This window comes from Manis pentadactyla, chromosome X (genome assembly GCF_030020395.1).
Source record: "Manis pentadactyla isolate mManPen7 chromosome X, mManPen7.hap1, whole genome shotgun sequence".
Classification (NCBI taxonomy): domain Eukaryota; kingdom Metazoa; phylum Chordata; class Mammalia; order Pholidota; family Manidae; genus Manis; species Manis pentadactyla.
In genome coordinates this window covers 39,898,227-39,922,950 of record NC_080038.1, presented here as the reverse complement: position 1 = coordinate 39,922,950, position 24,724 = coordinate 39,898,227, and positions in this window count along the sequence as shown.

The following is a 24,724-nucleotide window of genomic DNA, read 5'->3' as shown; positions in this document are numbered from 1 at the left end:
AGTCTCCCTTGGAGCCCACTTTTGCTCCTAGTCATCTGTACAAACTTTTGCTCCAGCCAAACTAAAATATTTCATAATCTCACATACCACCCCCCACACACATGCTTTCCAATGTGTATACTTTTGCAAGAGCAGAGAAATGGGGACAGTGGGTAGAAAGCACTGCATGGTGTCTGTCTTCTGCTCAGTGTTGGGACAGTCAGAAGCTGAAAACGTTTTTTAAGGAAAGCTATATCAGGTGTGAGGCATGTGATGTAGCTTCATGACTATGTTTATGGCCCTGGAGGGCAAAAGGCCACTCTCCCCATTTCTACAGAATTAATAAGGTTTCAATCCCAGGAGTCAGAAGGCACCATGATAGCATCATGGTCTCCACTGGAGAGAAGTCCTGGGTAGATACACTGTACTCACAGAGGAGGTGGTGGATCTGCAGAGTGACCATGACTGGGGTGCTGCCCCTTTCAGAACACTGGATAAAGACCAAAATGGAAGAATAAGAGAGCACTGTGCATGACTTAACATAAAACACCCCTCAAGGTCCTGGAAGTAACTGAAATGACATAGGAGGTGGATGGTCCTGGGGATGAGACCTAACACTATCCAGAGTTATCAAAGAAATATGAGTTATCCTCATTCTGTGACCTCACTCTCATTTGTACTAATCACCTGGTGGAGTTTAGACAAGATTGAGTTATACTTCATTCATTTGGAAAATCTGTATCAAATACCTAATATGTACCAGACACTGTGCAAAAGTCTGAGGATCCAAAGACAAGTAACACCCAGTCCCTGTCCTCTGAGAGCTTTCATTATGATGGCAGGTGTACTCCTTATTTCCACAAGAGGCTCTGTACTGTGTATCTCTTCAACTTTTGCTCCAGGATTGCCACCAGTGTCTACACAGTTCTTGTTCTGCACAGAAAATATGATGTGAATGGCAACCTCTTGAGTTGTGCATTGTGCAACATCACATGGCAGCCCTGTTTGCCCACATATTCTCCACCTAAAATACTTTCCCCTGCAACTCTGTCTTCCAACTCCTTCCTGATGCACCTCTGATGTGAACTCCTCTCTTCATCCTCTCCTGACCAGAAACTCCAAAATGTTCCTCTCCTCTCAGACCTACTTCAGCATATTCTGTCTATAATGGTAACCTGAAAATTAAACAGGGCCTATGTGGGCCTTTACTCAGTGTTTTCTTTTACAATTATTTTAGCCTTGTGTTCTTATTTAGCTCTTGGCCAGCCCAAATCTTATCTCCTTGCATGGTTTTCAGCTGTAAGGGTAAGAACTGTGCTCTATCCATCTTTGTGTCTCCCTACAGGACTTGCACGTAACTGAAACTTAACAGGACAAAAGAAGCAAGTGCTATTTAAAATGAGAGACCTTTTAAAGAGTGAAAGATGCCCCCTGAAATGGAGTGTCTGTGACAAAAATCTTCAGTCAAGACATTTTTCAAATTCTTTCAGTTGTTGATTCTCAAATATTTATGCTAATGCATCCAGGAAAAGCACAGATGTTGGAAATATACCAAACCCAAGACTAATTCTAGCTAGCTAATTCTTTTCACCAAACTTTCTGCAAAAGCACTCAACAAGAAGAGGCTCAGACACCATTGACTGACCTTTTGCAATCCTCCCTTGAGTGAGTTGAGCTCATTTTTTCTCAGGTTCAAACCATTAGTGGGAGGTCCTAAGTACAGTGATCTGAGGATATGGGAAGAAGGGAGGAACAAAGAGAAGGAAAGGGAAAAATCAAAGGATCTAAAAATTAAAGAAAACATAGAATCAATTAGATACAGATCTTGGTTTTAGAAACTTAGAAGTTTAGCTGAAGTCATTTCCAATCAATTACTTAAGTAATTTTTTCTTATAAAGAACAACTGCTTTTTCCGTGAAAGGAAGGAAGGAAGGGAAAAAGAAAGAGAGAGAGGGAAGGAGAGAAAGAGGAAGGAAGGGAGGAAAGAAGGAAATGAGGAAGGAATGGAGGGAGGAAGGAAGGGAGGGAGGGAAGGAGGAAGGGAGGAAGGAAGGATGGATGGATGGGAGGAAAGGCAGGGAGAGAGAGAGGAAGTACAAAATGGTAGGGGGAAATGGAGAATCTCAAAACAGATCACTGTTTGCCTTTTTGGTATTTTGTTGAAGTTTAATCTGTCTTAACTGACATAAGTCTGGAATGCTCTGAAACTCTAAGGGGATGGCCTCCCTAGGTAATATATACTTCCGTTCTCATTCATAACCTCAACCACAAGGTTAAACTGGCACCCTGTTCTTTTTTAATTTCATGAGTAAAAAATGCACTGAAAACCACTACTCTAGCCAGAATGAGTGATATTTCCTCCAGTCTGCTTTCCGACAAATAGTACATCCTAAACCAGGTAGCTGACTAAGTCCTTAGTCACAGAAACAGAAGCTTTTCATCTGAAGTCTGTCTTTTCCTCTCTGAGTTGGCCTGGCTGTGCCATCTGTCCTGAGACACTGGAGCCCCATGTGTAAATTAGAAACCTAACTTCTGGTGAGTGAGATACTCAGAGAAAAACCCCAGCATCCTGTACTCTCTGAATGTGGCACCACACAAAGACATTTAGGAAAAAAAATGCAAATAGTTTGACATAGAATAAGAATTAGTAGCCTTTGTGGTTTGATACTAGGGAGTCTGGGAAGACCCTAATGTCACCTCCCCCCAAAGGGCTGTGGCCCTCTCAAGTAAGGCTGTAATCCCTCCTCAAAGGCCAAGTGATTAAGACTCCTACAATGTTGTTAGTCACGTCTTCATGTGAACACATAACCTGAAAGAAGGTTTGGAGAGAAAGAGAAAGAGAGCAGGAAAAACAATGTAGGTTAGGGGGTACATGTCAAAACCCAATCAGAACCTTGAAGAGCTGGGTGCCTTTGGGAAAGTTATTTTACTTTTCTGAACACCACTTGCACATGACAGCTGATCTGACTCAATGATCTTACCTCCCTCTCCTCTTCCTCCCTTTCTTCCATTCTCTTTGTTTTTCTTTTCTACAAGTATTTGTTGAGCCCTTACTATGGCTTTGTTCTAAACATTGAGAATATAACTGTAAACAAAAGAAGTTAAATCTCCTTCCCATGTAGCTTACATTCTAGAAACACAACCAACAAATACATAGATATGTAATAAAGATAGTCCTAACTTTGCATTGTTCTGATATACATGAATTTCAGTCACTATGGTTTAGTTAACAACAGTTCCCCTACAACACAGTTCAAATTTAAGTTACCACCATGTAGTATGAGTAATTATATAAAGTACAAATTTCACTGCTAGCTCTCCATGCATTAATCACTATGTAAATGACAGATGCATGTTATGGTCAATGACCGATCACATCCCTCCTTTTCAAAGTCTGTCAGTGACTGATCACTACTCATCTGTCATTCAGTTCATACAAGGACAGCAAAGCATGTAGATGTGTTGCCTCTTTGTCTCTCAGTGATAGAGAGATACTGCAGGCAAAATAATTTAGCATTGAAAGCACTACCACTATTGGATAATGCTCCAGGTCACCCTGATTCTCTTAATGGAAATGTGAAAATTTACTTTTTATCATCAAACACAACTTCATTAGTCCATCCAATGGACCATGGGAATTATTAACAACTTTTAAAGCCTATTAGATGGGCTTTTTCAGACAGGCTGTTGATGCTACAACTAGAGAGAGAGAGAGAGATACAATTTAATGTAATTTCTTTAGCTGAGTTTTGAAAGAAATATGACATAAAACATGCTATTGAAAATATTCAAGATCCAGCAAGTAGTATGCACATGACATGTCAGGAACTTTTACTGTGCTGTGTAAGTAAGGTTTCTAATCAAAGATAAATGAAGTATAGAAGTAAATGGAGTATAGAAGAAATAGCTGACTGTGGGAATGAGGACACACTGCTGCTATTTAAGAGGCTCTAGCAAAGGCAAATTTATGGGCATAAATGAAGAAAGTGATTGTGACCTGTGATGAAAAGGATAAAGATGTCCCAGGGGAAGGCATACCAGCAAAAAACTTTACATTAAATGAACTCCCAGAGATTTTCCATGACATTGAAAATGCAGAGAACAGAATGTTGGAAGCCAATCCAAACTTAGAAAGGAGTATCACTGTTCACCAAGGAATATAATGTTCTCTCCATGTCATAAGTTTTACAATGAGATTAAAGAGGCAAGCGCTATCCCAACAGTTCTTCATAAGTTTTTTAATTGTGGCAAAATATACATAATGTGAAATTTACCATGTTAACCATTTTTAAGTGTACAGTTAGGTGTTGATAAGTACATTCATACTGCTGTGAAATCATCCCCAACATCCATCATCAAAACTTTTTCATTATCTCAGTCTGAAACTCTATGTCCATTAAATGAAACTTCTCATTCCTTTCTTCCCCCCAGCCTCTGGTAGCCTCTTCTACTTTCCATCTCTACGAAGTCGACTCTTCTAGGTAATTCATATAATTGAGATCATATAATATTTGTCCTCTTGTGTCTGGTTTCTTTTACTTAGTATAATATCTTTAAGGTTCATCTATGCTGTTTCAGGCATCAGAATTTGCTTCCTTTTTAAGGCTGAATAATATTCCATTGTGTGTATATACCATCTTTTGTTTATCCCATTTGGGTTGTTTCTGCCTTTCAGCTATTAATGAATAATGCTACTATGAATACTGGCATGCACATATCTGTTCAAACCCCTGCGTTTGATTCTTTTGGGAACATACCTAAAAGTAGAAGTGGAATTGTTGGATCATAGGATAATTCTATGTTTAATTTTTTTGGGAACTGCCATACTGTCTTCCACAGTGGTTGCACCATTTTACATCTCATCAGCAGCACACAAGGGTTCCACTTTTTCCACATCTTCAAAAACACTGGTTATTTTTTGTTTGCTTTTTAAAAAATACTATCCATCCTATTGGACTTGAAGTAGTATCTCACTGTTTTTATTTGTATTTCCATAATAATTAGCGATGTTGAGCATTTTTCTATGTACCTTTCGGCAGTCTGTATATCTTCTTTTGAGAAATGTTCATTCAGTTGATAAGTTTTCTGCAAAGAAATGAAACATCTTAATTCTCAATATTTCTAATGTTTCAAATTACAGTGTAGCAAATTAATATTCATTTTATGTTTTTCACTTTGTTATATGTCTATAACCAATCAGAGAGTTTTTTCAATATACAGAAATCAGTTGCATTCCTGTATACTAACAGCAAGCCAGCAGCAAGAGAAATCAAGAAAACAATTCTATTTGCAACTGCACCAAAAATAATAAAATATCTTGGAATAAACCTAATCAAGGAGGTGAAAGACCTGCACTCTGAAAAACTATAAGACACTGATGAAAGAAACTGAAGAAGACACAAATAAATAAAAGTCTATCCCATGCTCATGGATAGGAAGAATTAATGTTGTCAAAATGGCTATCCTGCCCAAAGCAATTTGCAGATTCAATGCAATCCCTATCAAAATACCAAGGGCATTTTTCAGTGAACTAGAGCAACCAATCCTAGAATTTATATGGAAACACAAAAGACCCTGAATAGCCAAAGCAATCTTGAGAAAGAAGGAAAAGCTGGAGGTATCACACTCTCTGATTTCAAGTTATGCTACAAAGCTACAGTGATTAAAATAATATGGTACTGGCACAAGAACAGACACATAAATCAATGGAACAGAATAGGGAGCTGAGAAATAAACCCATGTACATACAGTCAACTAATATATGGCAAAGGAGGTAAAAATATACAGTGGGGGAAAGACAGTCTCTTCAATAAATGGTATTGGGAAAACTGGAAGTTGCATGCAAGACAATGAAACTGAATTACTGTCTAACAACATACATAAAAATAAACTCAAAATTGATTAAAGACCTAAATATAAGACATGAAACCATAAAACTCTTAGAAGAAAACATAGGCAAAACTCTCTTAAACATTAGCATGAGTAATTTTTTTTCTGGATAAATGGTATTGGGAAAACTGGAAGCTACATGCAAGAGAGTGAAACTGGATTACTGTCTAATATCATATGTAAAAATAAATTCAAAATTGATTAAAGAGCTAAATATAAGACATGAAACCATAAAACTCTTAGAAGAAAATATAGGCAAAACTTTCTTAATCCAGTAATTTTTTATGGATAAATCTTCCTGGGCAAAGGAAACAAAAGCAAAAATAAACAAGTGGACTGTATCAAACTAATAGGGTTCTGTGCAGCAAAGGAAACCATCAAAAGAATGAAAAGGCAACCTACTGCATGGAAGAATATATTTGCAAATGATATGTCCAGTAAGGAGCTAACATGCAAAATATATAAAGAAAGCATATGACTCAACACCAAATAAACAAATAACCTGATTAAAAAATGGGCAGAGGATCTGAAAAGACATTTTCTCAAATAAGACATACAGATGGCCAACAGTCACATGAAAAGATTCTCCACATTTTTAATCATCAGGGAAATGCAAATAAAAACCACAATGAGATATCACCTTATACCAGTCAGAATGGCCACTGACCAAAAGATAAGAAATAACAAGTGTTGGTGAAGATGTGGAGAAAAGGGAACCCTCCTACACTGTTGGTGGGAATGTAAATTGGTGCAGCCACTATGGGAAGCAGTATGGAGCTTCCTCAGAAAACCAAAAATAGAAATACCATGGGACCCAGTAAATCCACTTCTAGGAATTTATCCAAAGAAAACAAAATCTCTGATTTGAAAAGATATATGCACCCCTATGTTAATTGCTGCATTATTTACAATAACCAAGATATGTAAGCAACCAAAGTATCAATCAATAGATGAATGGATAAAGAAGATGTGGTACATATATACAATAGAAAAGAAAGAAATCCTGCCATTTGTGGCAACATGGATGGACCCAGAGGGTATTATTCTAAGTGAAATAAGCCATGCAGAGAAAGACAAGTACCATATGATTTCACTTATATGTGGAATCTAAAAATGAAACAAAACAAAATGAACAGATCAGCAATAGACTCATAGACACTAGAAGTGACTGGGGGTTACTGTGGGGGAGGGGTTGGGATGGGTGGGTGATAAGTGAAGGGGGTAAAGAGGCACAAAGTCTCATTCATAATAAAAGTTACAGAGATGAAAGTACAACATAGAGAATTTATTCAATAATTCTGTAACATCTTTCCATGTTGACAGATAGTAACAACATTAGTTGGGGTTAGGATTTAATAATGTATATACTGTTTAATCACTATGTTGTATGCTTGAAACCAATATAATATTGTATATCAGCTACAGTTTAATAAAAATAAACAATAGGAAAGTTTTTGATGTTTTGACAAAAAATTTTAATGGTCATTTATGATGCAATCATAATTTTCCCCGTTTATTATGAAGAATGCTTCACACAGTTTCTGCCCACACAACCATTTTCATGGTTCCCCCACTACCATGCAAAGTCAGGATTTCCCTTAGAGTTAGATTACTGATAAAGGATATAAAAATAAAGCAGGATGAGAGGCTAGAGAGTGATGGACTGTGATGGTTGAATGGGCTATTTTTGTCAGTTGTCAGGGAATGCCACTGTGGGGAAGTGAAATTTGAGTAGAGGCCTAAATGCAGTGAGGAAACCAGCCATATCTGTGCATATGGGAAGGGCTTTCCAGGCTTGGGGAATAGGAAGGGCAAAGACACTCGGATGGGAGCCTGCTTGGCCTGTTTGGGAAATAGCAAAAATGTCAATGTGGCTGGAGATGATGAGGGGGAGAGTGGTAGCAGGTAAAGATGAAAAGGTAGGCAGGGGCCAGATCATATAGGGTCTTGGCTATATTATGCACTTTTGATTTTATCCTAAAGTGACGAGAAGCCATTGGAGTATGGAGAATGATGTCACATTACTGCACAGGGCATCTGATTGGTTAGGGGCGAGTTCCTCTAAGAGGAGAAAAGAAGAGAGTGAGGATACCAAAGACTAACTTCACCTACCTCATTATTTGTCTAATGGCCAGTCTTGGCTTGAAATTGAAGAGAGGGTTAAAGACTTCTGTAGGTTAGGTCCTACTCATAGCTTTATTGAGCATCCCCTTTGTACTAAGGATACCTCTCTACTCGTTCAGTCTCACTAACAGCCTTCTGGAATTTTCCCAAGAGGCTTTCAGGATGAGACACTTCACACCCAGGGCATGGAGGACTAAAGATTCCTAGTCACCAGAGTCATCAGTGGACATGAATGCTCCTGAATTTCCAGAGAAGCAGCAACCAGATTTCTCCACACACCAAGCCAGGCTCACAAACCCACATGCCATGTGTTGGGCAGGGAGTACAAGTCAGTGAAGCTGTTTCAGGAAGACTGGTGAGATGGCGAACTCATGCCCTGCCTCAAGTGGGTAGCTGCTAGTAGCTCCTGCTAGCTATGACCATGAGGAAATGTGACCCCAGGGTACAAGATCATCATGGGAAGCAGGATATTCAGATTACAGTCCTGGTTTTTAAGTAGTTTCAAGCATTTAAAAATGTTTGATATACCATGCAGGCTGTATATAGATGTGTCTGTGGCTTATCTTAAAGGACTTTACCTCTGAAACACTCCTCCACCATTCCCTAGCGGTATTCATTCAGAGAATCAGAACTGTTGTCTTTCTCCCATCCACATGCCCTCCAAAAGGGAATTAAACACTTAATTGAAAATCTGTGTCTTGAAACCTTTTAATAACCTTTCAATTCCAAGTTTAATGCACCTAAATACTGAAAAAGCCTTTTTAAAACACTTAAAAGCTCCTGGATTTGGCAGAAACTCTGGATTGGACAGACATTGTTATTTAGCATATAAGTAACCATTGTTTTCTCAACAGGCTACAAACCCTTAAAAGATGTGGTGTCTTCATTCAGCATCTTGATACAAAAAGTAAGAAACATCACTAATCAATACATCATTGATTTATAAGGCAGGAATTCACTAAAAAACTTATGCTTGCTACATTCTAATTGTAGAGAACCAGGAAGAGCAAAGCAAATACAGAAAGCATTTTGATTAAGAGTTAAGTAGATTTTCTTTGTGTTGAACTTTCCAGAAAGGTCTACTGAAATATTTGTCATACTTAGAAATCATATACATGCAGGGTTTCTTTGCACTCCTAGAAAAGCTCCATATTTACACCAGTGTTTTAGTTTCACTTTCCTGTTTCTCATTTGTTTCAAAGAAAAGAGAAGTTTAAGTGGGATTTTGTAATTTCAAATTATGTTATGAGATGGGAAAATGATATCAGTCTTCCAGAGTCGGCCTTTTTAAAGATTTGTTTTTAACTTAGGAAGGCAATTTAGCCAATTATTTAACTAGAAAAAAAAAGTTTCATGACTTTTTAAGAAATCCCCATGATTGTTAGTCTTCTAAACTCAAACAAAGCTGAAGAACTTTCTTACAGTATTTTAAACCACAGCATCTGTTACTCAGTGTCAGGTTAGAAAGAAACATGGAGTGTATATTTCTCCCACAATCTTCATTTGATATAAATAATTACTCTCAAATAATTTTATTATCTCTTCTGAGAATACCAACATCTCATCTGCATGGTTGGCTTCTGTAGCAATAGCTTCAGAGCTCCAATAAATGTTGGCATAGCTCAAGCTAATGGGAAATGAACATGTGCTCAGCCTCAGAAGTTGGGCAGCCCAGTTCCTTTTGCAGGGGTAGACCAAGGGGCCTATTTCTCACTTCTCCAGGTACCAGGAATGGACAACCTTTCTATGTTTATCTTAGGGACATGTGAGAACTTACAGGAACCAGAGAGGTTCCAGTTTAATTCAGTGAAGGACTGATCCACACCATATCCCATTTCTGAGATGTTTGTTCTGATGACAGGTGGAGTTAAGTGATCTTTAAGATTACACTCATGTAGAGGATATAGGAGGCCATACCTCCATCTTTAAAGCCCTCTCAGCTCCCATTGTATTTAGTCCATGAATGAGTGTTATGAGATCTGTCAGTATATGTGGCACATGACTCTGAAATCCAAAGAGTATTTTGTACTTTCACAGAATTCCATTTATGCGGTAAAGAGGAAAGTGGTCATCTTGTACCGCATCCCTCACAAAACAGATATGATGCAGATATATGGCACATTTCTGTGAAACAGAACTCAAGTATGTTTGCATAGAGGTGGATTTGATTTCTGATTTTTTTTCCTTTGCATAAAGTGTCCTGTGAGATAGAAGGTAACACCAACCTGATGTTGCAAAAGAGATGAAGATGAGAAGGGTGAGTGTAGAGGAGAAAGATTCTGTACAATGTCTGGGTGAATCAAAGCAGAACACTGCTCACAAATTTAAGGAACCAGGTCATGGGGCACAAACTGGAAATTCTCCTTAGAGTTTTTGTTATGAGACTTTATGAGGGAAAATTAACACTAGGCCAACTGCATGAGTTTCCTATTGCTGCTATAAGAAATTACCATAAACTTAGTGGCCCAAAATAATACTAATTTATTACCTTACAGTTTTGGAGGTCAGAAGTCCAAAATCACTCTAACTGGACTAAAGCTGAAGTATCAGCAGGGGTGTTTCCTTTTGGGTATTCTGGGGGCAGAATCTATTCCCTTGCCATTTTCAATGATCTAGAGGCTGCCTGCATTCATTGATTCATGACCTCTTCCTCCATCTTCAAAGCCAGCAATGGTGCGCTAGGTTCTTTTCACATCAAACCATTCTGACACTAGCTCTTCTGCCTCCCTCTTATAAAGAGCCATGTGATTACTTTTGACACACCACATCTGGCTAATCCAGGATAATCTTCCTATCTCGAGATCTTTGATTTAATCGCATCTGCAAAGCCCCTTTTGCCATGTAAGGTAACATAGTCGTAGGTTCCTGGGATTAGGATGTGAACATCTTTGGGGGCCAGTATTCTGCCTACCACACTAGTCTCACTGAAAATTTCAATTGGCTCTAGGGATGGCAGGTCAGCAAGTAATCATTATCATTCATTTTAAAGTGTCAAGTTTATGGCACCTCTTGGGCCTGAGTTACCTTTGCCTGTTATTACATATCCCAGTGTAGGACCAATCTTGTTTTATAGATGAGAAAACAGAAGCCCAAAGAGCTCAGTGATTATTGTAACGACCCTCCAGTGGGATCAAGGGAGGAATAAGTCTGAAACATGGGCTCCTGATGCTCTGCCAACATGTTTCTCATCTTTTTCTGGTGCCTCCTCTCTGGGAAGTGTGTCCTAAAGAGATGTTGGAATGAGTTCAGCTCCATATTGGGTGGCACTGGGCAAAGTGGAGGTTGAGGGTAAAGAAGGAAGGGAAACAACATTCCACGCATAGGCAGTAGACAAAGCAGCCACACAGTGACTGTACTCCCAGGCCCTACTTTCCACTTACACAGAGACTTTTAAATAGGGTCCCTTCCACAGTGCCTTCTAGACTTTAAGTTGGATGATGATACTGGGTGTGCTTCATTTTTGTGTGCACAATAAAGTATATAAGGCTGCCTATTTCCTTGGTATAGCAATCGAGTAAAATATTTGAGAACTAGAACCAGTTTGGGAGTAGGACCCTAGGGGTCTTATGCCTCAGATCTAGCATGTATCATTGGCTGTGTGACCCCTGGAAAAAGCAGCCACTTCACGGACTAGATATGATAGAAGCTAATCCACAGAAAGTTGTTAGCATGGTGCAAATGTGCAATATGCACTAGCTGCTGTTGCTATTATTATTATTATTATTATTGGAACATCAGCAGGCCCTGCCTACCTCTCTGGCCTACCTCCTACCATTCTCTCCTCTCATTCACTGTGCTCCAGTCACACCAGCCTTCTTTCTGACCCTCAAACAGATTATGGAGTCTTTGCATTTACTGTTCTTTTAACTGGAACTCTTCCCCTAAATGTTCACTAGGCTTCCTGTATCATTATTCAGGTCTTAGTGCAAATATTACCTCCTAGAAAAATCTTCTATGACCATTCCAACCAGAGTAGCCACTCTCACCCTCTCCAGTCATACCCTGTACTTTTTCTTTAATTCCCTTCGGGGTTGGTCACTATTAAGGTCTGATATTCCTTATTCTCTCTCTCCTATCCTGCCTTCTTCCTCCTTCTCTATAGACTTCATGCTCCTTTCGTTCATCAGTATTATCATGTTTGTTAATACATCTTCGACATCTAGAGCAAGATGCATGTTGGAATGACAGGAGCTCAGCCGGCTGTTTGACCAACTGATACTAGACTACCATCAGAACACAGATCATAGTTTAATGTATTAATTTGAAAGTTTGGTTTTCTATAAGCATAGATCTCTTTGGACCCATTTCCCCACCATGGTTAATTATATCAGTCTGTCCTTGATGTCTCTTCACCTTTCCCCAGTTCTTCCTCCTCTTCATCCCATTCCTTCAGGGCCATAAGGTGGGTGCCTGCCTCCCTCTAAGTACTTAAAAAATTATAATAGAGCACTCTCAAAGTCTAAGAAAATTCAGACTCAAAAAATGAATCATTACTGATGAAATTTTAGAGGTCACTGTTGCTTGATAGGAAACTATTTTTGGTCCTTTGGCCTTCCCAATTTAAAGCACAATTACACAATTGCTCATAAGCTCATGAAGGTCAAGGGCTTGTCCAACTCAGTCTTATTCCTAGTGCTTGGCAGCAATTTAAGCATATAACAAGTCCTCATAAATCTGTGTGACAAGAATGGGGGCTTCTCCTGCCTACTCATAAAATCATTTGAAATAAATGTAAATCAACAGTGATCAGGGAAGCACTTAGGAACCCTGCCTTAGGTTCTGGCAAGACCTCCTTACCCCTCTCAGAATCAGGTCAGAAGACAGCTGATCTGCCAGTGCAGCGGGAATCCAGGAGGGATGGCGTGGGTAACTGCACTGTTCTGAGGCCCTGACTCCTAGGACTTGGGGCTTGGCAGAGCCACTGGGATCCCCAGGATAAGGTCAAGTGCTATCAACAAGAACAGACAATACATCTTGGTGTCTTCTTTGAAATGAGAAAGAGAAATCTCATGGCTATAGACAAAAACCTTGGGATCATCCAATTTCAAGATGGAAGGGTCTTTGGGAGTCACCTGATCTATCCTCCTATTTTCAATTAAATTACTAGTCTACGATAAACCAGTGGTAGAGCTGGGAGTAGAACTCAGGACTGGCACTCACTGCTTTGTTGTGAGGAAAGAAAAAGAGATGGAGTGTGTAAGGCAATTTTCTCCTTCTCTATCATCATGTAGGAAGACTCCCAGAGAGCAAATATAAAAAGTCTATATGAATAGCTATGCATGTCATTCTTTATTTCATATACATTATGTATATATGTGTGTAAGTATATATGAATATGTAAGTCTATATATATATTTAAATATACATGAAGCATTCATGAAAATTTTAACTTAATATAGCTGGAAAATATAAAAATATGTTTAAATTTCTGATCTCAAAATTCTTATCCTCAAAATAAATCCTTCTTTACCATATGGCAAATGTTTATACTGAGTTAATATTCTGGGTGCTTTTCACTCCAGCAAATAGTATTTTTTAATGAGTGCTGGGTTACAGGTTAACAGATTGGCACACATTTATATTTCAGGCTGCTATGAGACAGTCTAGAGCATCAGAGGGACAAAAATATGGTTGGCAATTGTCTGCCTTCTTCTCCTCCATTCCTCCCTCTCTTCTCCTTTCTTCTATGCCCCAAATTTGTTCTTCCCTCAAACATCTCTTCAGAGATGCAGGGAATGCAGCCTCCCTGGGGAATGTATTGGTGCTGCTCAGCACTGATTTTGAGCTAGCTGCAAAATCCAAGCTCATTAAGACCACCTTGAAAAATAAAAACATTAGCTTTGCAAAGTTACCATACATTTCTTTGCTTAGAAAACTGAAATTTGAGAAAGGCTTTAGAACATAAATAGTTAAAAAGTCAGCTCCCTCTTGTTTTTACAATTCTTAAATAATTTATTAATTTTCCAGGGGTGTGGAGGGTGGGGGTGATGGTATTGATACTCTGGTATTAATTTTCAGAATTTTCAGTATGCCATTCTTTGAGTCCTTGTGTGTGTGTGTGTGTGTGTGTGTGTGTGTGTTCTCCCTTTGGAAAAACAAAAGATGGGTTTCCTTGCCCACCATGGAAAAAATGTAACATAGGACTCAATCCCTTCCTGAGAGCACGGAGGACCAAAAACAGGCAGCTTAGATCAGGGTGGTGAGGAAGTTTTGTCATTTCCAGAAGGAAGCATGAATCGCAGTATGCGACATTTTGGGAGGCCTGAATCAGAGCTGTCGAGGAAGTCAGTTCTCAGCAGTTTAACTTAGAAACACAGTATAATTTAATTTAACCCCTTTAATATCTTATCTTTCTCTTAAGATGGCTGCAGATGTAAATGTTCCAAGTGTTACCCTTCAGGAACAGAATAAATTAGCAGTTGAAGAAGTTCCCTAATCCATTTCAGAGGCAACGAGCCTGGAGACTATAATTAATATATATCTTTTAGAAAGGAAAAGGAGAGTGGGCAACAGAGGGAGGGAAGACACTGTTCTAACATCTATTAATAAACGAAGATGCTCAAGTTAAATTATATTGTTAGAAAAATCAAATTATTATGGATGGCTAAGTATTTTAACAAACATCCTTTTCCTCTTTGAGACCAAAATGTACTTGAGAAAAAAACTTCCCACACACCTAAATTTCTTGCTATGAGATTCTGCCCTCTATTTGCAAAGCCTCAATACCCAGAGAGGTTCCCGAAAGCTAAGAAACACTCCATATAACCATTCAGAAGATGATCGTGGGTGTGATTTATGGGATGAGAAGAAATGCTGCTCTTTGGGGCTGAGAGAGGGTGGCACTAGTTTGGGGTGGGAGCAAGCAGGGGAAAAAAGTACAGAGACAGCAACATTAGATGGTCTTTCCAAGATTTGTTTGCAGCCATTACTAAGAGGCTTGGGGTAAAATCAACTAGAAATGTTTCCAAATTAGAGGCAGAGAGTATGAAGGAGCCTTAATATGCTAAGGTTTCAAGGGCCTTATGACTCAGAAGTCCAATAATATTAATTATAACATAGTCTGATAATCAAATAGATTTGGAGTGCATTCAGATAGGTAACTCTGGTTCTGCCTGCTCCCAGTTTCCACCATTATCTCCTTGAGGCCTGAATGCTGAGCAGGGTGGTACTTTAGCCTGGCAGTTTCCTGGGATAGGTTTCACTCTCAGCTAACCCCATAGGGGGACCCAGCTGCTGTTAGGCTTGGGAAATTTTGCTTGTAGTAGTTAAGGCCTTGGCAACCCTAGGAACATGTGTATAGATGCGAAAAGAAGAAAGAGGAACATATGTTGCACAATCTAGAAATTTAGGATATACACGCACACTCACATGCACCTTCAATATGGGGCATGAGGCCCCAAGATCACCTTCAGGTATCAAAGGTTGGCAAGAAATCTAGGCTTGATGGTAGCAGAAAACCTGTCCTCCTGACTTTCTATATGTAGGTTGTAGAGAGACATTATTAATATCGGAACTACCAAGACCTTTATAAAAATTTCCCTCTGAGTCAAGCTTGAACTGGGCTATGACTATTTGCCTCTGGGTTTGGTGGGGGGGGCCCTTTGCTGCATCAAATTTCCTAGAATTCAGCAAATCACATGATCTTTGCCACCTTCAAGATACCTTCGTGCTGTCACAGAAAGTAAGTGGGACAGAGACAAAATGGAAGATCACAGGATATATATATATATGGTCAGACGGCTGAATTTCAGCTTTCCAGTGTGGCCTTGTATGCTGTGATCCCCTGAAGTGGGGATTAGGACACCAGGGTTGCAGTAAGGACGTGATGCAGTAACTACTGAGCAGTGATAAAGCCATGACACCCTGAGCACTGTCACCTGATGGTGTGCTAACTGTGCACAGTAAGTGGGCCTTTCACCTTCTAAACCATTGTTTTCTTCTTCCTGGTCCATAAAATAGGTATTGCTCAAGTCTGTCCCCTACCCTGCTTCCCTCCCACCACTGCCGTGGTTCAGACTTTCTTTCTGTTGTACCTGAATTGTTTTTAGGAAGCTCCTCCCTGAGAGTCCCCAGCTTGATCCTTTTCTCTAGCTGTTTCCACTTTCTGGCATACTCTTTCCCCAGATGCCCCCATGGCTTGCCACTCCCTGAGGCCTGTTCAAATGTCAGCTCCTCAAACAGGCCTTCCTTGAACATTCTGTGTAAAATAGCACCCAGCACCCCCCACCCTATACCCAGCCTCCCTTACTCTGTTGTACAATTTTCCATAGCACTTGTAATAAACCTCTGTAATTATTTGGTTAGTTTTCTATAAACACACATTTTAATTTAGAATATTTTAGATTTACAGAAAAGTTGCAAAAGTAGTATAAAGAGTTCCTATATACCCCTTACTCAGTTCCTCCTGTTGTGAACATCTTACATTGCTGTGGTATTTTGTTACAAAGAAGGAACCCCAATGATACACTACTATTAACTAACCACCATGCTTTATTCAGACTTTCTTAGTTTTTCTCTCATGTCCATTTTCTGTTCTAGAATCTCTTGCAGGGTAACACATGACATTTATCCTCAGCCTCCCCTAACCTGTGAGAGCTCATCAGACTTTCTTTGTTTTTGACAACCTTGACAGTTTTGAGGAGCACTGATCAGGTGTTTTGTAGAATGTCCCTCAATTTGGGTTTGCCTGAAGTTTTTCTCATGGTTAGACTGGAGTTACAGGTTTTTAGGAGGAAGAACATACAGGTGATGTACCATTCTTGTCACATTATGTCAAGGATATATATTACCAACAACATTTGTGACTGTTGGCTTTAATCATCTGAGACAGTGTCTGTCAGGGTTTTCCACTGTTACATTACTTTTACCCTTCTTTCCATACTCTACTCTTTGGAAATAAGTCATAGGCACAGCCAGCACTCAAGGGGTGGGGCATTAAATTCTACCTCCTTGACGAAGCAGTATCTACCTAAATTAATGGGAATTCATCCACACAGGAAATTTGTGTCTTCTCCATTTATGTATTCAATCATTTCCTTATATCAGTATGGACTTATGGATATTTGTTTTATACTCTAGGTTACATTCCAATACTATATTATACACTGTTCAAATTGTTCCAGTTTTAGCCATTGGGAACTCCTTCAGCTGGATCCTATGTCACTTTGATGTGCTGCCATTGTTTTGTTAATTGAACACTTCCTTACTTTCTGGTGCTACAAGATGTTCCAGGTTCATCTTGTATATTTCCTGCCCCAGCCCTAGAGTCAGTATTTCTCCAAGTACAAGTTCCTTTTGTTAGAGAATGTTATTAGAAAACAATATCTGGGTGCCAGGTATGTTTGCTGCTACTGGAGTGTCTCTGCTTCTAGGCTCTCTCAGATCACAGACCTATGAAATATATGTGTATATACAAACCAATGTATGCACTCATATCTATAATTATTTCTATATCTATCTGTATCTATTGTAAACCAAGCATGAGTTTACACTGATATCTCTGACTCTAATCCAGTACCACATGGATCATTCTAGCTTTCTCTCCTTGCTTATCTGTAACCTCCCTCACCAGTAGTGAGAAGACTGGCTCCCACCATCCATTTATTTATTTGTTTATCCCAGTGTATGTACAGCAGCGTCAGTTTGTTAACCTGTACCTCTATGAGAAACAACGTTATCAACTAGAATACAGTATTTATATATAGTCACTTTTATTTTTAGTCTTACAGTGTATGGTGAAAACACCATTTGTCAAAATCAGGTCAGCACCTTTGCTCAGTCTCTTCAGTTATGTCCCACATTTGTAACACAGTAATATTCTTTTGTCATTGTCTGCATTCCATCCTGGGATCCCCCAACCTCCTGGCTGATTTCTTTTAAATTTGCATATATTAAAGTTCACTCTTTGTGTTTTAAAGTTGTGTGGACTTTTCTTCATTTTGATGGAACTATAGTTGATATGCAATATTATATTGGTTTTGGGTGTATAACATAATGATTCAACAATTATATACAAAACTAATGAATAAACAAAACAGAAACAGACTCATAAACACAGACAATAGACTGGTGATTGCCATAGGGGAGGAGGGGAGGAGGACTGGTGAAATAGATGGAGGGGATAAAGAAGTACTAACCTATAATTATAAAATAAATTGGTCACAGGGATGAAATGTACAGCATAGAGAATATAGTTGATAAGATAACATCTTTGTATGATGAAAGATTGTAACTACACTTATCATGGTGAACATTCAGTAATATATATAAAGTTCTGTGGGTTTTTAACAATAGTGTAACATCATGCATCTACCACTATACAATATAGATTAATTTCACAGCCTAGAACCCTCTATGCTTCCTGTAGTTAAACACTATTACCTGTTCCCTCCCTGTAGAATATAAGCTTCATAAGGACAGGGATTTTTGTCTGTTTGGTTTAATGTTGTATTCCTAGTCCCTAGAAAAGTTCTGGTATATAGTAAGTGCTCAATAAATTACTTTTTAAAGTAAGAGAAGACCTCTTCTCTTGCCCTCTGAAATCCAACTCCCCTCTCCTCCATATTAAACTTCCAAAACCTCACATAGAAACGTACTCCCTGGCCTAGAAATGTATCATGGCATAGACAGACATGGCATAGAGAACCCAACTCCGTAAGTTATATTATATGTATAATTCTACCATAAGCTACAATTATTCTTTTCTCCCTCCAGTTTTGTTGAGGTATAATTGACACATAAAATTGTGTGTAATTAATGAGTAAAATGTGATGATTTGATATATGTATACATTGTGATATAATTACCATGATCAGGTTAATTAACATATCCATCGCCTCACATAGTTACCTTTTTTTTTTTTTGGTGAGAATGCTTAAAACCTACTCTCTTAGAAAATTGTATACAATACAGGATTATTCACTATAGTTACCATGCTGTACATTAGATACCCAAAACTTATGCATAACCAAAGACTTGTACCCTTTGACCAATAGGGGTTCAGGTGTGGGGAAAATGGAATGACCATATAGTATTTGTCTATCTCTGTCTGGCTTATCTCACTTAGTATAATGTCCTCTAGGTTCACCCATGTTGTTGCAAATGGCAGAATTTCCTTCTTCTTCATGGCTGAATAATATTCCATTGTGTGTATGTGTGTATATCTCCAATATCATCTTTATCCCTTCACCCATCATTGGACACTTAAGTTGTTTCCATATCTTGAGTATTGTGAATAAAGCTGCAATGAACATGGGAGTGCAGATACCACTTTGAGATTTTGATTTTATTTTCTTCAGATATATACCAGAAGTGGAATTTCTGGATCATATAGTACTTCTATTTTTAACTTTTTGAGCAATTCCTTACTGTTTTCTGTAGTGATTATATCAATTTACATCCCCACCAACTGTATACAAGGATTCCCTTTTCTCCACATCCTTGCCAATGCCTTTTATTTCTTGTCCTTTTGATAAAAGCCATCCTAAAAAGTGTGAGGTGATATCTCACTGTGGTTATGATTAGCATTTCACTGATGATTAGTGATGTTGAGCACCATTTCAATGTATCTGTTGATCATTTGTATGTCTTCTTGGGAAAAATATCCTTTACTCATTTTAAAATTGGATTATTTATGGCTTTTTTGTTCTTTAGTTGTATGAGTTCTTTATGTATTGTGGATATCAACCTCTTATTGGATGTATGGTTTACAAATATTTTCTCCCATTCTGTAGGATGCCATTTCCTTTTGTTGATTGTTTCCTTTGCTGTGCTGAAGCTTTTTGGTTTGATGTAGCCCCATTTATTTATTTTTGCTTTTGTTGCCTGTACTTTGGGTGTCATATCCAAAAACTCATTGTCAAGCCCCATGTCAAGGAGCTTTTTTCCTTTGTTTCCTCTAGGAGTTTTATGGTTTCAGATTGTACATTTAAGTATTTAATCTATTTCGAGTTAATTGTTGTGAGTGGTGTAAGACAGAGGTCCATTTTTATTCTTTTTGTGTAGATATCCAGTTTTCCCAGCACCATTTATTGAAAAGACTATTCTTTCCCCACTGTACATTCTTGGTATCAAAAATTAGTTGACTAATATATGTGTGGGTTTATTTCTGGGCTCTCTATTGTGTTCCATTGGTTTATTTGTCTGCTTTTATTCCAGTACCATATTGTTTTGATTACTGTACCTTTCTAATATCGTTTGAATTCAGGAAGTGTGATGTCCCCAGTTTTGTTCCTTCTCAAGATTGCTTTGGCTATGCAGGGTCTTTTGTGGTTCCACATAAATTTTAGAATCGTGTTTTCTATTTCTCTGAAAAATGCCATTGGCATTTTGACAGGGATTGTGAATCCGTAGATCACTTTGGGTAGTATGAACATTTTCACAATATTAATTCTTCTAATCCTTGAACATGGGATATCTTTCCACATTCTTCTGTCTTCTTCAATTTATTTCACCGAAGTCTTGTAGTTTTCAATGAATAGATTTTTCATCTACTTGGTTAAATTTATTCCTAAGTATTTTATACTAACCTATATGCTAACAAGCTGGGAAACCAAGGAGAAATTGACAACTTCCTAGAAATATACAACCTTCCAAGACTGACCCAGAAAGAAACAGAAAATCTAAACAGACCAATTACCAGCAATGAAATTGGAGCGGTAATCAAAAAACTACCAAAGAGCAAAACCCCCGGGCCAGATGGATTTACCTCGGAATTTTATCAGACATACAGAGAAGACATAATACCCATTCTCCTTAAAGTTTTCCAAAAAATAGAAGAGGAGGGAATACTCCCAAACTCATTCTATGAAGCCAACATCGCCCTAATGCCAAAACCAGGCAAAGACCCCACCAAAAAAGAAAACTACAGACCAATATCCCTGATGAACGTAGATGCAAAAATACTCAACAAAATATTAGCAAACTGAATTCAAAAATACATCAAAAGGATCATACACCATGACCAAGTGGGATTCATCCCAGGGATGCAAGGATGGTACAACATTCGAAAGTCCATCAATATCATCCACCACATCAACAAAAAGGACAAAAACCACATGATCATCTCCATAGATGCTGAAAAAGCATTCGACAAAATTCAACATCCATTCATGATAAAAACTCTCAACAAAATGGGTATAGAGGGCAAGTACCTCAACATAATAAAGGCCATATATGATAAACACACAGCCAACATCATACTGAACAGCGAGAAGCTGAAAGCTTTTCCTCTGCGATCGGGAACAAGACAGGGATGCCCACTATCCCCACTGTTATTCAACATAGTACTGGAGGTCCTAGCCATGGAAATTAGACAAAGCAAAGAAATACAAGGAATCCAGATTGGTAAAGAAGAAGTTAAACTGTCACTATTTGCAGATGACATGATATTGTACATAAAAATCCCTAAAGACTCCACTCCGAAACTACTAGAGCTAATATCGGAATTCAGCAAAGTTGCAGGATACAAAATTAACACACAGAAATCTGTGACTTTCCTATACACTAACAATAAACTAATAGCAAGAGAAATCAGGAAGACAATTCCATTCACAATTGCATCAAAAAGAATAAAATACCTAGGAATAAACCTAACCAAGGAAGTGAAAGATCTATACCCTGAAAACTATAAGACACTCTTAAGAGAAATTAAAGAGGTCACTAACAAATGGAAACTCATCCCACGCTCCTGGCTAGGAAGAATTAATATTGTCAAAATGGCCATCCTGCCCAAAGCAATATACAGATTTGATGCAACCCCTATCAAACTACCAACAGCATTCTTCAATGAACTGGAACAAATAGTTCAAAAATTCATATGGAAACACCAAAGATCCCGAATAGCCAAAGCAATCCTGAGAAGGAAGAATGAAGTGGGGAGGATCTCACTCCCCAACTTCAAGGTCTACTACAAAGCCACAGTAATCAAGACAATTTGGTACTGGCAGAAGAACAGAGCCACAGATCAAATGGAACAGAATAGAGACTCCAAACATTAACCCAGACATATATGGTCAACTAATATTCGATAAAGGGGCAATGGACATACAATGGGGAAATGACAGTCTCTTCAACAGATGATGCTGGCAAAACTGGACAGCTACATGTAAGAGAGTATTTTATTCTCTTCGATGCTATTATAAATGGGATTGTTTTCTTAATTTCTCTTTCTGATAGTTCATTGTTTGTGTATAGAAATGGAAATGATTTTTGTATGTTGATTTTGTATCCTGCAACTTTACTGAATTTGTTGATTAGTTCAAAAGTTTTTTGATGGAGTGTTTAGTGTTGTGTGTATATAAAATAATGTCATCTATAAACAATTTTACTTCCTCCTTTCCATGGATGCCTTTTATTTATTTTTCATGCCAATTGCTCTGGCCAGAACTTCCGGTAATATTTTGAATAGCAATGGTGAGAGTGGGCATCTTTGTTTTGTTCCTGTTCTTAGAGGAAAAGCTTTCAGCTCTTCACCATTGAAAGTGTTAACTGTGGACTTATTATATATGGCCTTTATTATGTTGAGGCACTTCATTCCTTCTATAAATAATTTGTTGAGAGTTTTTATTATAAAGGGATGCTGAATTGTGTGAAATGATTTTTCTTCATTGAATGAGATTATTATATGATTTTTATCCTCATTCTGTTAACATGGTATATCATATTCAATGATTTTATATGTTGAACTTTGCTTGCATCCCAGGGATAAATTTTGCTTAATCATGATATTTGATTCTTTTAATATGATGTTGAATTTGGTTTGCTAATATTTTTATTGAGGACTTTTGCACCTATACTTATCAAGGATATTGACCTGTAGCTATCGTTTTTTGTAATGTCTTGTCTGGCTTTGATATCCGGGTAATGCCGGACTTGTAAAATGAGTTTGGAAGTGTTCCTTCTTGTTTAATTTTTGTAAGAATTTGAAAAGGGTTCATATAAATTCTCCTTTAAATGTTTGATAGAATTCACTAATAAAGCCATCTGGCATGGGATTTTCTTCTTTGGGAAGTTTCTGATTACTGATTCAATCTCTATTCTCATTATTAGTGTTTCTTCATGATATAGTCTTGGTAAGTTGTATGTTTCTGGGAATTTATCTATTTCTTCTAGGTTATCCAAGTATTTGACATATAATTGTTCATACTGATATTTTATGATGCTTTGTATTTCTGTGGTATCAGTTCTAAAGTTGCCTCTTTCATTTCTGATTTTATATACTTGAGTCTTCTCTCTTTTTTTCTGAAGTCCAGCTGTGAACCAGAAACAGTATCTTTCTCACAATCTTCAATGACAATATTTGCCAGACAAAATAGCCAGGATCCAGACTCGCAACTGACCCAAAAGGCTCTGAGAGTGCATGCTTCCTCAGTGAGCCAAAGACTTATGAACACATTTTGCCTCCACCACTTTCCCAGAGTACCACCCATAGACCTGGTAACCTGAACCCTGCTCCCTAGAAGGACCTGCTTTGGCCTTTGTCTAGCCTAGCCTTCTCCCATGTGATTAGGATTCCTTCCCATGTGATTAATCCAAGGATATGTGCCCACCCAGAGGCTGTGATCCTTCTTCTAGACCATGCCCTGGGTGGCTGGAACCCTGAGATTCCCTTCCTAGATGACCCAAGCTGGCCTCCAGGACCTATTTAGTTCTTCTTTCTTAGGTCTGTCTTCCCAAGGGAAGATATACCACAGGGCTGCTTCCTTTGAGAGTTGTGCTATGGATTGAGATAGTACATGAAATCTGGAATGTCTTGTGTCTACATAGGTGTGAGAATGGTCCCTCATAGTGCATAACTGCATGGGAGATGAGAAGAGAAGGGTTGGCCACAGGCCTAGGGGCTTCATAGGTTCTTTTGTTCACAATCCCACAAATGTTAGGGATGGAACCACTTTTCTCTACCCCAGGCTGAAAGTTGGGTTCATTGGAATTTAGGTCCATTCATAAGAGTCTGATCTAAACCTCTTGTCTTTCTTCTCTTTGATCATATGTTAACAGGTCATATCATAAGGTTTTCACTGTCCGTGGTTGGGCCAGCATAGCATCAAGGGTGCATTAGCTCTTGGACAAGATATTTATGGCCCTAACAAGAGACCCTGGGAAGTCCAAGGGCAATCATAATAAGCCTTTGACTGAAATGAGCCATAGCCCAACTGCTATCTTGGTAGAAATTGCTTTCTTCTAACTCATCAAGGTCAGGGGCTGTGTCTTATTCTCGGTTGGATCCTTTTCCTTTAGCATCAAGTCTGGTTCTCAGCAGATACACAATAAATGCTCACTGAACCCTACTGACTCTGCCTGCAAACTACAAAGTAGGACATTATCACGCTTACCTTAGCAGAAAAAATCAAGTCTCCCAGTCCACAGGTCAGATAAAAGAGGAGCTATGGCCCCATTAAAGAACTAGAGATCCCATTCCTACAGCAATTGTCACTTGCAACAGACATTTGACAGAATATATGGAAGGAAAATCAATCTTTATTCCAACATTAACAGATGGCTAGACTTGCAGAAATACATTCAAGGAGGGCTCTACAAAGTTTGGCTCTGCATGTTTCTCAGATTTAAGGGTTTATTAGAATAAACTGGTGGGCCTTTTAAAAAACATTTATTCCTGTGACTCTCCTCCAAAATATTTGATTCAATAGCCTGGGGTGGATCCTAAAATTTGCATTTCTAACAAGTTCCCAGGTGATGCTGATGGTGCTGGTCTGAGGACCATACTTTGAGGACC